The following is a 14,642-nucleotide window of genomic DNA, read 5'->3' as shown; positions in this document are numbered from 1 at the left end:
CATATGGACGAACATTCATCATTCTATATCGTTATGTCGTCATGTAAACGGAAGGGGCATGTCCGTGATGGCATGTTTAAAATTCATAATTTAGTCGTTTCTATCAGGCTTTTTTCCACGTCCTGTGCAACAAATAACAAATAACAGAAATATTTAAATGAAATGAGCCGCGCCTTGTGAAAACCAACATACGGTGGCTTTGCAGTCTGGTCAGGATCCATGCTGTTCGCTAACGGTTTCCTAAATTGCAATAGGCTTTAAAAGCGAACAACATAGATCCTGACAAGACTGCGCAAGCTGGTCTGGATCAAAGCTAGTCGCAAAGCCACTATGTTGGTTTTTTCATGGCGCGGCTCAAATAACATATGTTAAAACAGGTAGAACGGTATCCATTTATGTAAATGTTTTGACGTGTAATCTTTGCCAACAGTACACGGCGGAATCTTAAAATTCATACGTAACATTCGAATTTTAAATTCCGTTGTACTGCTTGCAAAAGAAAAATAACGTATATATATAAACTGTCAACTTTTAGGACTGCCTACGTGGTCTGATTCACTGAGATATCTCACTGATGGAGGACTGTAAGTTCGAGCCCCGTCTACCGAACAATGGCTCTTTATGTGAGAACACTTGGTATTGTTTTGTCGGAGGTTAGGGTTTTTAGTACTGGTCGTTCCCAGGAACATGTTAAAGGAAACTACCCGCATACTGTTGAAACGAGCGTAAAAACTTGATTCAGAAAATTAATCAACTTTTTTAACAGTCTTATTACCGTTTCTATAAATCTGCCTTTAATTGTATCATAAATACAATTTAAACGAATTCACATTCGGATAGAACTGTGCGGAAATGTTTGTATTTTAATTATCCCATGCTTACCTAATGCAGCTGCAAACGTTTATTGAATAGGGTTCCGTAAAATGCCGTAGCATTTTAGATTTTACATTTTAAAATGTAGTACACTATATAGACCATACTTAGTTTCGGAAAATAGGTTTTTTTCCAGTAAAGTCTTTGTTTTGAGTTTAACGCCATTTTCTCAACAGTTTTTCAGTCATATAACGGCGGGCTGTTAACCTAACCAGTTTTCCTGGATTCTGTACCAGTACAAACCTGTTCTCCGCAAGTAACTGCCAACTTCCCCACATGAATCAGAGGTGGAGGACTAATGATACAGACACAGTGTCGTTCATCAAATAGTCACGGAGAACATACGCCCCGTCCGAGGATCGAACTAGCCACCCCGAGATCCGTAGACCAACGCTCTACCTATTGAGCTAAGCGGGCGGGCTTCAGTAAAGTCTTTTTCCGCATATTTTGCAACCATTGTCAAATACATTACCAAAATATGCATAATCGACGATTCTTCTGTTTTGCTTTTCTCCGTTTTATTATCACTCCCGACACTCCCTTTCTTCAAAAACTTAACTTTTTTAGCCTTCTGAACTGTCCGTATTTATCGCGACTAATTTTAGAGAGCAGCTGAGTTTGAAAAAGGTGCATGAAGTGGCTATTGAAATGAACATCAAGAACTTCTAGTAATTTAAAAGATACGCAACTTTTCAATGAAAATATTTTGGAATACTGCATGTTATGAAATGTGTAATTTTTTTACGATTAAATTGAAATATTTAATTCATGTCTCATAACTGCTTGCTTATAGGTTTCCAGGTAGAATTATGACAAGCCATTTAAAATAAACACATGCAACGTTACATAACGATTTCATGTCTTTTAACGACGCTGCAGTAGTCAAGTTCAACGGTTTTACTCCCAAAACGCTTCGGTGAACTTTTTTCTATTTTGGCATAGATATTAACAACATAATGAATTTTCACACACAAAAATTTGGCAAAAATTCCACGGGCCAATTTTTTGCAAAATGGATCAGAATCGATTTTCTTCCTGAATTTTCTTAAACAACCAAATGTCTGTTTTCGAACCTCCTTCGAAAATTCAGATAGAAAATAGCTGTTCATATTAATAATCACTAAGAAATTGCTTTATTCTGTCGTTTGATATATAATCTAATGCATTGACGCCGACAATACGCTTGTAGTATCGAGTTTTATACTATTTTAGTGCTACCATTAACGGACGTAAAAAGCGCGAAAACGGGTCATGTTTGCGACGTCATGGCAACGTCATACGCATGTTTATTGCTCTAAAAGATGATGATATCAATTGGAAATATCTTCAAGTTTATTTTGGTATATAAGACAATCAGCAAATCTTAAATTTTGACAAAGTACCATTCCCCCTTAAACAGTTTGTGGTAAGGTCGTTTTTATGCATGCTTTTCTTTTGCTTTATCTTATATCTAAACTTTGCCGAACAACATACGCGTATGTCTATATATATTGTAAATTTTATTCACAAGTTTAAAATAGTGTTGTCGTACTTTATGTCACATTCGCATAATTGAATGACAAAATAGCTAAATTGCAACATAAATACGTACGTAAATACAATGTATCAATAAACATACTTTCATCTCCAAAACAGATATCTAATCTTTAATCCTAGGTTAAGTGTTTATTGACTGGGTTTGTCTACAGAAATGATGAAACGATGGAACGATAATTCTTTGTTATTGTCAGCCTTGCTAGACAACGTTTATCAAATTAAGCCTTGCTGTATTGCTGAAGCAAGACAAAACTGCTTAAAGGTTATCAATCACTTCTGAGCAACATTTTATGACCTTTTTCAGTTTTCATATATTCCTTCAGAGATTCATTTAAAGAATAAAAAGACCGATTACCTAGAATTTGATACGTATAACAAATGTATGTATTAATACTTTTTTGAAAATTTGCAGATACCTCGTATTTAAAAGAGGACTATTTCTTTACACTTCAATATACATTCTAGTTTTACATTTGAATTTGACAGATATTTGCATATTTCAGCTACATGAAACAAGTAGCAAGTTTTAAAACATAATTATCTTAGATATTCATCTACTTTCAATCTATTTTGGATGCGCGGTAGAAAATATTTCCAAATTTTGAACACTTGCATTTCTTGTGAATTTAGGAAAGTATTGTTTTAAGTGTTTTTATTGAAAAGTATGTTTTATTGCTATTACATGTAGAAATAAAACTGTTATGTACACGTTGGTAACTTTTGCTATCATCTATGGTGTCCTAACAAAGTCACTGATACTATTACTGATAAAAAAAAACTTGACGGCTTATTTTTGAGTGCGGCTTATTATGAGTCCTTTTTGCATGTAGTGAAATGGTGGCTTATTTTCGAGACCGGCTTATTTTCAACACCTGCTTATTTTTGGGATTTCAGGGTATGTTTCTCAATGCAAATGTTTGACAAGTTGAATACAATAGTCCTGTTATTCTTGTCATTCCTTCGGCAAAATATGTTTATTTAATTCATAATTACGCTATTTCGGTTGGAAAATCATATTTTTTAAAAAAATATTTCCAGTGAAAATCTAACATTAAAAACTCTGTTAACATAAATAAGTGTAAATGATCAGTTGTTCAAGTTTGGAACTTATCCATTATCTGACAAAAAAAATCTGATTAACCATCTTTAAAAGTGATAAATCTGAAATCTTTGTTTTTGTATCTAGAAAATATTAGTAAACACATTAAGAAACTTTGACAAATAATACCAATGCAGTGATAAAACGTTAGTTTAAAAGGTCAAAGAATCAGAATTACCATGTTGCCAATGTAAAGTGGAAATTGAGTTTAAAGTTATTCTATAATTGTATTTTTATTTAAAGGACAAGACATAACCATAAAACAAGCATTTGTGCAAAATACGGATATCAACTGGATTCATCTCCAGCACACCTTTTAGCCCACTGTCGAGGCTCAAAGTGTTTATTTGACGTATTTACATTCAGAATATATTTACCATTAAAGAAATATTTTGACTGTGTGTTAGTAAATATTTTTCAGACAGCAGACCGCCATAAAATTTTAAGAAATATATGTATAAGACATTTCGTTTTAGGCCAATCGTCATTTTAGCGATTTATACATTATCAAACCAAATCTGGTAATAAAATTACAAATAAATTCCCTTTTATGTATTTTATCTTTTGTTACAAACGTTGTCACTTTACACTCTACAATCATTTACATTTAAGAGAAAGTGTAAGGAAATGCGTTTACTTCCAGAATAAGCAATTATTCCTTTAGCAATGGCTTTAACATTTATTGCTTTCGTTTAACAATTTACTTTTACGCCAGTTTAGTTCCATTAGAAAACATTTACTTAATGGGCCAATTTTGGATCGTAAATATCAGTCTGTTATGAAATATCTAGACAATTGTTTGGTTTAAAATGAAAATTGATTCATCGTTTTAATATATTAAAAATATATTGCCTAATAAATAGCGTTAGGTACTCTTCATTTGAATTTGAATACGTGCCTTTATTTTTTGTGACGTCATTCTTTATTTTATATATACATAAGGTATTGCGTAATCACGAACAATTCTTGTTGTTTTTATTTGGTTTACAATCATACCGGTACAATTATAAGTCACATGACAACTGATTTTTTGAAGCACAGACAGGTACCTGGATAGAACAACAGACCTTCTGTAAGCCAATGTGTTTCTTGACACAGTTTTAGGACCGTCAAGTATTTTTACTAATATATTACGACTTCTCCTGTGAGGCGGCCGTAACAATTCTCCGCAGAGCTGTTAAGTTTTATTTTGATTTTCTCAGACCGTTCAGCATGACGTTTGTGTTGCGTTAGTGGTACTGTTTAGTTTTTCAGCTTGAAAATTCCGGCTTAAGCGGTTCCAGTACTCACTCGGTGAAAATGCATAGCTTTGGGTATTGTCAAATCATCCCTTTGATATGGTGGCTCCTTTTTTTATTTTGTCTTTTGACACTTTCTGCAGGCTCAGATCTCCTCTCTTAATTCTAGTTTGTTTAATCCTGCCCATTGTTTTCTCGTTTAGGGCAAGCCCAATATTTTAACTGAGATAAATACCCAACAGTTCATGGAATTGCACTCTACGTCTCTTTGATGGTTCCATGCACATCGTCATATGAACACATCTGCGGATGTCTCTTTATTGTTTTTGATACTTGTAACATGTGTAAATGTTGAGTTCTGCTCAATCCGAGGCTTGAGGACGTTGATGGTAGCATGCTTTACCACTGTCGTCAATGACTAGGCTTAGTTAAGAGCCTGCAATATTTTCATTTTTGTCGTGTTGGGTGACCTGTGGAGCTTCAACGTTTTCTATTTAATTACTACAACAGCATTTTTGTCAGCAAGTTTGCGTTACCACCGCTACCAAAAAACGTACAGTACTAGTGTCTGTTTCTGTTGGAATTGAACATTTTCTTAAAGCGCTGATTTGTATTGTTATTTTCACCTGAAATGTCAGCATGGAAACGTTTAATTGCTGCATGTTCATATTGTATAGTTTAAAACGTCCTATAATTAGTTTTACTGTTGTTTTTTTTTTTTTTTTTTTTTTTTTTTTTTTTTTTTCTTTCTTTCTTTTGTTGTTTTTTTGTTTTTGTTTTTTTTTTCTTTTGACAAGAGACATTAACTAATAGATCATACGGTTTCGGGTCCAGCCCTCACATAGCAAAGTTCTTAGACTTCATTAAAGCTTTTACAAACTATTACTGACCCATATTTTATGGACTTATATACACGTGCTTAAGAAATGTATCTCTGACTACAAGATTTCCAAAGACATTCGCTTTATGTTGATACCGATATTTTCACTTCTAATTCGTTTTAAGACATATATTGATTAATGATAAGAACGCTATTTCAAAATTAAATGCAGCATTTTATGGTAAACGCAGATGTTTGTTAATTTCACCCTTAGAAACTCTTCTTCAATTGCATTATCGCAGTGTCCTGCAAAAGTGTAATCGTATCAACTGTTGTATTATATTTAAACACATTGCAAAATTATTGGTTTCTATAAAGGTTTTGACATTTAATTTATGTGTAGAATAACTAAATCTGATAAATACATTTTTATATTTGTCTCAGTGTTTGAAGGATTGTGGTATTTTTACCATAACGGTTGTTAAAAAGCACGGATAGTAGACATTTACGGATTAAGTCTACGTGGACTGTGGACACCTAAGGCGATAGATTTTTCAAGGGGACCGTCTCAACATAGTTTAATTATATTATGCGCGATATGAAAAAGAGTTTATAACGGCAATAGGGTTTGAGTTACTATATCATCACTATGCGGTAGGTGATATAAAATTTGGATGTGCCTGTTTTTAGCTCGACTTTTCGAAGAAAAAGTAGAGCTATTGCATTCGCTCCGGCGTCGGCGTCTCCGTTGGTTAAAATTTTTGATAAAGTCAAATATCTCTGTTACTGTCAAAGCTATTGACTTGAAACTTAAAATACTTATTTACTATCAAAGTTTACACAAGGAAGAACAATCCCCATAACTCTGATTGAATTTTTACAGAATTATGCCCCTTTCTAATTTAGCATTTTTGGTTATAGTTTTTGATAAAGTCAAGTATCTCTGTTACTATCAAAGCTATTGACTTGAAACTTATAATAGTTATTTACTATCGAAGTCTACACCAGGAAAAAAAATCCCCATAACTCTGATTGAATTTTGATAGAATTGTGCCCCTTTTAACTTAGAATTTATGGTTAAAGTTTTTGATAAAGTCAAATATCTCTGTTACTATCAAAGCTATTGACTTGAAACTTAAAATACTTATTTACTATAAACGTCTACACCAGGAGAAATAATCCCTATAACTCTGATTTGAATTTTGACAGAATTATGCCCCTTTTTTAACTTAGAATTTTTGGTTAAAGTTCTTTGATAAAGTCAAATATCTCTGTTACTATCAAAGCTATTGACTTGAAACTTAAAATACTTATTTACTATAAACGTCTACACCAGGAAAAACAATCCTCATAACTGTGATTTGAATTTTGACAGAGTTATGTCCCTTTTTAACTTAGAATTTTTGGTAAAAGTTTTTGATATTTTTTTTTTATTTAACGTCGCACCGACACATGATAGGTCATATGGCGACTTTCCAGCTTTAATGGTGGAGGAAGACCCCAGATGCCCCTCCGTGCATTATTTCATCACGAGCGGGCACCTGGGTAGAACCACCGACCTTCCGTAAGCCAGCTGGATGGCTTCCTCACATGAAGAATTCAACGCCCCGAGTGAGGCTCGAACCCACATCGATGAGGGGCAAGTGATTTGAAGTCAGCAACCTTAACCACTCGGCCACGGAGTCCCCCAAAGGTTTTGATAAAGTCAAATATTAGAGGATGGGAGCAAAATTTAAAGAACTTTACTGTTGAAGTCCTAAGGAAAATGACAACAAAGGGAAGAAATTCCCCGAAAAACTCTTAGTCCACTAAAATTATTAACAGGTACAGATGTGTCAAAATACACCTTAACTTTGCAGGTACCATCCATGTTGTACCTAAGAAAAGTCTCGGTTTTTACCTACGGCTAATAATAAAAAAGTTACAAAAAAACCTATTTCTAGTAACATAAAAGGGAAGTAATTCAATAAAAAATATTGTAAGTGAACAAAAAAAAAGAATCTGCCAAATAAAAACAAGAGCACCGCAATGCAAAGCAACATAAACACAAAACAAAGTCATGTGACTTTTAACCTCTAAGTGTGACCTTTACCTTAAAGCGAGCTATGTGCTCTGCACGTCGTCTCAATGTGATGAACATTTGTGCCAAGTTTTTTTTTTTTAATCCTTCAAGCAGTTTAAGTGTTACACATCGCACTCGAAACAAAGTTATATGACCTTTGACCCCTAAGACGGACACACACACAGACAGACGGTCAGACGAACACCAAACTACGTTCCTTCGGGCGTATAATAACAACAAAGGAATGGAGACGCAAGATATTACGTTTTCTACAGTTTTCACAATGTTTTACCTGCTGACCTACATTTTGATCCCAGCTAACCCAGTTAAGATTTAGTTTCATTTCGGACGACGACGATGGAATACGGATACATTGCGAACAGATAAGCTCATCTTTTCAACTTTGTCGCAGATGCGCAACTTATAATATTTAAGAACCTTTCGGGAAAGTGTTATGACGCTAGATCAAATACTTTTTGCGATATGCATAACAAAACACCTCTCTGGCGAACAGACAGACGGACAGACAAATCCAAATCTTATCCTGTGCGGTAACATAATAAGCCAGACCTTACCATCATTATTGGAATGTTTTCCTACCACACATAAATTAAAATTATCATGTCGAGACGGTCCCCTTGAAAAATCGATCGTCTTAGGTGTTCACAGTCCACGTAGACTTAATTCGTAAATGTCTATTACTACGAGGTCGCAGTCAGAATACCTTCCAATAAATGCTCAAAATTTCTCATTAGAGAAAGTATTGGCAGATGCTTGTCATTAGTTTGTATTTGTTCCTTAAATTAAAACTAATTTAGAGATGATAACTTTCTAATTCATCGCAAAAACTCATAGTCGTTACTTTACTTATCATTATGTGCTTACCGTGTTGTTTGATGTAACTTATACATTTTATTATCTTTAGACGTTCTGTAATTAACCTGATATTGTGCTTTTATAAATTAATGAGTAAATCAGCTACACATAACATAAACCAAGATGAAAAATTTCTGTTATAATTTTCAATTTGAGAAAATGTGTTTTATTACATTCTAAATCCTTCAAAGAATATAATTTAATGACTTAGTCAAAATCTGGTAGAAGATACAACCCATATGCTATTCTTGTAGACTATATTCCCTTTGATGAAAATGTCTAAGCATTTAAAGAGTATACTGAAATGATGTTTAAATTTTCCAATTCATCTGTCATGTTAAGCAATTTGATGTATAACTTTTCTTCATGACATGTCGTCAATTTGTTTGAATTAGTTAAACGTCTTAACACAAGTCAGAAGTAGAAGTTCATTGTCTAAATGACAAATGTCCAGTTTGAGTTGTGTAGGCTGTTGGTTTGCTGTCTGTCATACGTGAAAAGTGGTTACAGTAGCTTTCTTGCTTAGCACTTAGCACTCATATAAAGAACACTGGTTTGTTTTCATTCTCTTATATCCTCATGGTTATGTGTAATACTACAAATGAGGTGTTGGGACTGATTACAAGTTGTATAACTGGTTTCAAAATCGACCTGAACTACTTCAGTATAAACAAAATAGCTATTGTACACACAAAGATACAAGTAATCTGTGAAGAGATCCTTTAGAAGCATAGAACGCAACCAAGCAACATAATAGCAGACTCAATTTGATATAGTCTGTCCATGAGAGGTAATTATATGGCATCACCACTCACGCCCCAAGCACCATATATGAATTTTATTTTAGTGAAAAATAATGTATTCCGTGATCCAAAAGGACCAGAAATGTAACAATACTGAGTCCAAGTACGAAGAGAATTTTACAGCCGCCACTAGGCACTTGACTGCCGCTGTTGTGACAGTCAATAAAAGATGTAGAACTGGTTTCAAAATCGACCTGATCTACTTCAGTATAAACAAAATAGCTATTCTACACACAAAGATACTAGTAATCTGTGAAGAGATCCTTTAGAACGCAACCAAGCAACATAATAGCAGACTCAATCTGATATAGTCTGTCCATGAGAGGTAATGATATGGCATCACCACTCTTGAGGCACAGATCGCAACCCGGCAAAAACATAGCTGACTCGGTTTGACTGAGAGGACTGTTCATGAGAGGTATTGGATAATGCGACACCCATCTCGATCCCTCCCCCACCCCCTCCCACGCAACCCTCTAGCACGGCTTAAACGGAATTCTGTTACATAGTATTGAATTTACTCCATGACTACAAAGGACCAGAAAATATAACAACACTGATGCCAAGTATGGGGAGCTTTTTACAGCCGCCACTCGGCACTTTAAGGCTGCTGAAGAGATTCTTCGGAAGCATAGAACGCAACCATGTAGTAACACAACCTGATTATTTCATACGTCTGTCATTTGCTGTCAATTGCCAGTCGCTAATTGGTACTTCTATTGTATTAAGATTTGTCCATGCAAAAATCTGATAGATGCATAAGTTTCAATCACTGGAATTTGACAACGTTCCTAGAACGCAGACCCATCAAAATGTATCCACGTAAGAGAGCAACAGTACCAATAATAAAATGACAAATAGCAACTGGCAAATAACAGGACGCAATTGGCAAATAGCTACATGCAATACTGTACTGTTTTTTACTTATTTCTTAATAAAAATTGGCAATTAGCAAACATAAAATGGCAAATAACAATATGCAATTGGCATACAGCTATGGGCAAATGTGAACTTGTAACCAGAATTCTGAAGTCAATGTCAAAGAAGACGCTTATAGTTTTCTTCCGTTCTTATTAAACTTTTTACCTAAATAAGAATATCACTTTAAAGCAAAGAATGCAACCAAGCAAAATAATAGCAAACTCGGTTTCACTGAGTCTGCTCACTGGAGGTAACAGAAAACCCAACACCTCTCATGTTCCCTAACACTGGCTTAAGCGGATCTTTTCCATAGATATTGAACGTACCCGATTATCTCAAAGGATCAGAAAATATAACAAGGGACCTCTGTGACCGACCGACTAAGGTTGCTTCCTTCGAATAACCATAATCCACGTGGATTCAAGCCTATCACGGAGCGTTGAATTCTTTATGTGACGAAGCAATCCAATTGGATTACGGCAGGTCGGTGGTTTTACCGATGTGACCGCCCATGACGAAATAATGCCCGTAGGGGTATCTGGGGTCTTCCTCCACCATCATAGCTGGAACGTCGCCATATGACCTATAATCGTGTCGGTGCGACGTTAAATCCAACAAAAAAGAACATATAACAAAGTCTCATTTCATTTGCGATATTCAAAAGTCTATGTAATGCAGTCTAGCGGTGTATTGTGTTGACAATACAATTAATTGATTAATTAGTTCCTGACTTATATCAAGTAAATTCAACGACTATGAAGCATCTAATCAATCCAATTATTAAACATATGATGCCTGAAAAGAGTGTTACGTTAGAATTGCTTTTTCAAATGGGGAACTGATATTATTACTTTCGTAAGCTCATTGCATTCGATGGAAAAGTATATAAAACAGAAGAAAAACTCTTCATAGTCGCAACTCAGCATTATCGTTTACCAGTTCATTTGAATCAAATATAATTACAATTAAGCCACGTTAATGATATTGTGTTTCCATATTTAGAAATTTTTAACCTAGTAGATTCCTTACTTAAAATATCAATTAATGAAAATAGAAAAATCAATTATCTTGAGTCTTCAAGGAATATCGTCGAATAAAAACATTCGATATTACAACACACAACCAAATATATCATACTACTATGGCAACCTGCAAAATATAACATGGACAAAGGCCATATAAGACTGAAATGAACTATTAGTCAACGAGACAAAAATCCTCTTCTTAAAGAAAATATTAGCCATCGGAACGTACGCATGGATGTATTTAAAGACAGCGGGTGTTTCTTGCTGCCGTTTCACACTCGCCAATATCGGTATTTTATTGTCTTAATGTTTGTCATTCCTTAAACTCTGTAATTATTCTAGCTAACATTCAAAGTTTTAGAGATATTTTAGCCACATTTCAGGAAATTAACCGATAAATAAATAATAAGTGTCATTTCTATTTATGAGAAATACAACAAAATAGTGTACTTTCAATTGAACTGCATTGTACCACTTCAAAACGTAAAACTAGGAGCGAATCAGCATTCAAATCGCATGCAGCCGTGTGGTTTTGAGTGGCATGAGAAAATGTTTTCTTTTGATGTCGGGTTTTTGACTGGAGGGGTTGTTTTATTTTCTAGTCTTCTGAGCTACAACGACGAAACAAGAAAGGAACACAGTAGGGCACCGCCTTGAAACTGTCGATTGCAATATAATTCAGCTTATTGCGCGCACAAAATGTTCCACCCTCTTAACAGACTCTGCAATTATTTTGATTGACTGCGTTTTAGACTCCTGAAGATCTTCTTATAGATTGTGTTGCTATAGCGAGACATAATGTAGTAGTAATGTAACCTTCATTTACAATTTGTGTTGCTTTGTCTTGCAACTTGCTTAGTCGTGCCCTTAAAAGGCTGTCGGTGCTCCGACTTCTGACAAGTTGTTGAGTACATTGGTGTAGTTTTATATAATCTGGTACTTTGTCACTTATGTTGAAGTATTTCTTAGCGAGGAGTTATTTTCACACTACCTTGTTTAACCTGTGTCTATGTTTCCGCTAAAAAGTATTGCGGGCCTATATTGCGATGCATGACTCTGGCTGTGTTTTGGATGCTCTGTGCTTCCGGGAAATCTACCCAAATCTTTTTCTGTTCATGCTTTATACTAAAAGAAAGCTAAACAAGTTCCTATAGTTTCTAAATTGATATATGATATCAATATGTGTTCAGGTATTTAAGTACTAACGTAACACGATTAACTTCTACGATGTTGTAAAAAGCGTAGATACATATCATGGCACAGTGTTTATAGTATTAATCCAACAGATATTTACACTTTCAGTCTATGTAAGTCTAGATCAAGACAAAGCCCGGTAGCTGTTTTATATTAACTATATTTAGTATCTTGTCCTTCTTTTGCGAACTTCTTAGTCTTTGCCACTGTCAGGTATATTATAGAAGTTCCTTTTAAATTGCATTCCTGTTCAAAGAATTGATAAGATTTCACTCAGTGAAAGAGGCCTATTTTATGCATCGATCATGTTGAAATGTCCTTTTTTCTAATTTCTGTATTTGGTATCTAATGTTCAATACTATTACATCGGAATTCGGACTCATCTATCAATCAAACACCAGTTGTCTTCCGCAAGAGTGCAAGGTTATTGGGTACTGACGGCGCTGTTAGCTTTAAACAGTTATTAAGTTTGTTTCAAATATGTTCGACGCAAATGACGTTTTAACTCAGCGATCGAAAATATTCTGCAGTGTTTAGGAAAAATGTTATTGTCAAAAAACATAACCTTTGTCGCCTTTGTCGCAGAAAAACCTCAAAAAACTTTCAATTGTTAGAAATTGTAAATGAATAGAAGGTGTAAGCATAGTGATTTCTATGCAGCAGCTCTCAAAAAATCTAAGAAGAGTGCTATCATAAGGCCGGAAACGTACGATCTATTTCAGGAGTAGTAAATGTCTTATGTCTAGATAAAATAAGCAATAAGATAATTTATATCCAAGATCTTTGCTTTTTTTTTATCTTTGTCCTTATTTTAATTGTATTTTTCAAAAGACTGATTTGAGATAGGTATTCAGGAACTTGGCCTATCAGCTTGTTGGCTGATTTGTGCTTTCATTGTGGATTTTGCATAACACTAGTAGTCTGAAAATCACTATATTAATTTGCGAACTGAATGTTTGATTTCACTGCTGGTGAAAATATCAAAGGCAAAAACTAAATTCACGAACGAATACAAATAATAGTGAATATATTACCAAATCTTATAATGTAATTGATGACAAGTGTCATAGCGCACAAGGTACCTGCGTGTCTGTTCTATTACTGCAAACTTAAGTATTATTCCACATCAAAACCTAAATTGTTTGCACAAAAATATGATATGAGACCAGCCTCAGACATATCAAGTAGCGTAATAATATAGAAACTTTCAGGAGTTTGTTAGCGAAAACTAACGCACAAAAAAACTATTATCCGATAACAGATCCTGTAATCTATCAGATGTGGCTGCATGGTTATGTAACAACATCGAAAAATTGGAAACACAAGAACAAAGTTCAACAGGAAAAGCCACATTCAACAAACACATCTGCCCTTACAGCACTCGATATGGAAAAGTGAGTATGTGTAAATTTTCACAAGTTCATAGCGGCTGAACACATGTTCACAATAACGTAAACGAATGCAATATTAACATAGGAGTAAAAGACACAAACATACAAAAGAAAGAAACACTTCAGGACACGCCTTTAAAGGTCTTTGGGAAAAAGACACTGGGAAACGAGTTGACTAGTGCAAAACCTCATTCTTCTCTTGATTCCCTACATTGTTCCTATAGTACAAGATATTGTTAATAATAGCTAAGTTAATCTTTTGCACGTGTTACAGTAACCACAGGAACGTTTGACGCTCAATTAAAGATATATAAATGAAAACCAGGGAACCGTAAATGTCTACACTCAGTGCCTTTGAAGAAGCTGGAACACCAAAGCAAACACCACCAAGGACAGGACGAATCCAGACAAGGTAAAAATTTCAAACAATTTCGTTCATCTAGATTAAGTCTTAGTTGACATGTAGTCCCCATCTGTCCCGTTATCGCACAATCAAAGAAGAAAGCTTAATTACCAGGCGAAAAATAGCTGAACACTTAACAGTGTGTCTCAAAACAATATGGTCGTAGCCGCTTGCAATAAAATACTTATAAATTCAATAAGTGAATGATCGAAATTGGCTATGCCAGAGAATTCGGAAAACAGTGCGTTACGCAAATTCAGTGTTGATGTTCCAGTTCTTAAATGCAAAATGCCTCACACGCAGCAGTTTCTCATGCTTCCCTCTGAAAGTGATATAAAGTATTTTTTAGCAGAACATAGGAAAGAAACCAGTTAACCTTTATAGCTGTAAATTTATTTCTA

This window comes from Mercenaria mercenaria, chromosome 2, assembly GCF_021730395.1.
Source record: "Mercenaria mercenaria strain notata chromosome 2, MADL_Memer_1, whole genome shotgun sequence".
Taxonomy (NCBI): Eukaryota; Metazoa; Mollusca; class Bivalvia; order Venerida; family Veneridae; genus Mercenaria; species Mercenaria mercenaria.
The sequence above is the reverse complement of the archived record's forward strand: the minus strand, read 5'-3'. Positions refer to the sequence as shown.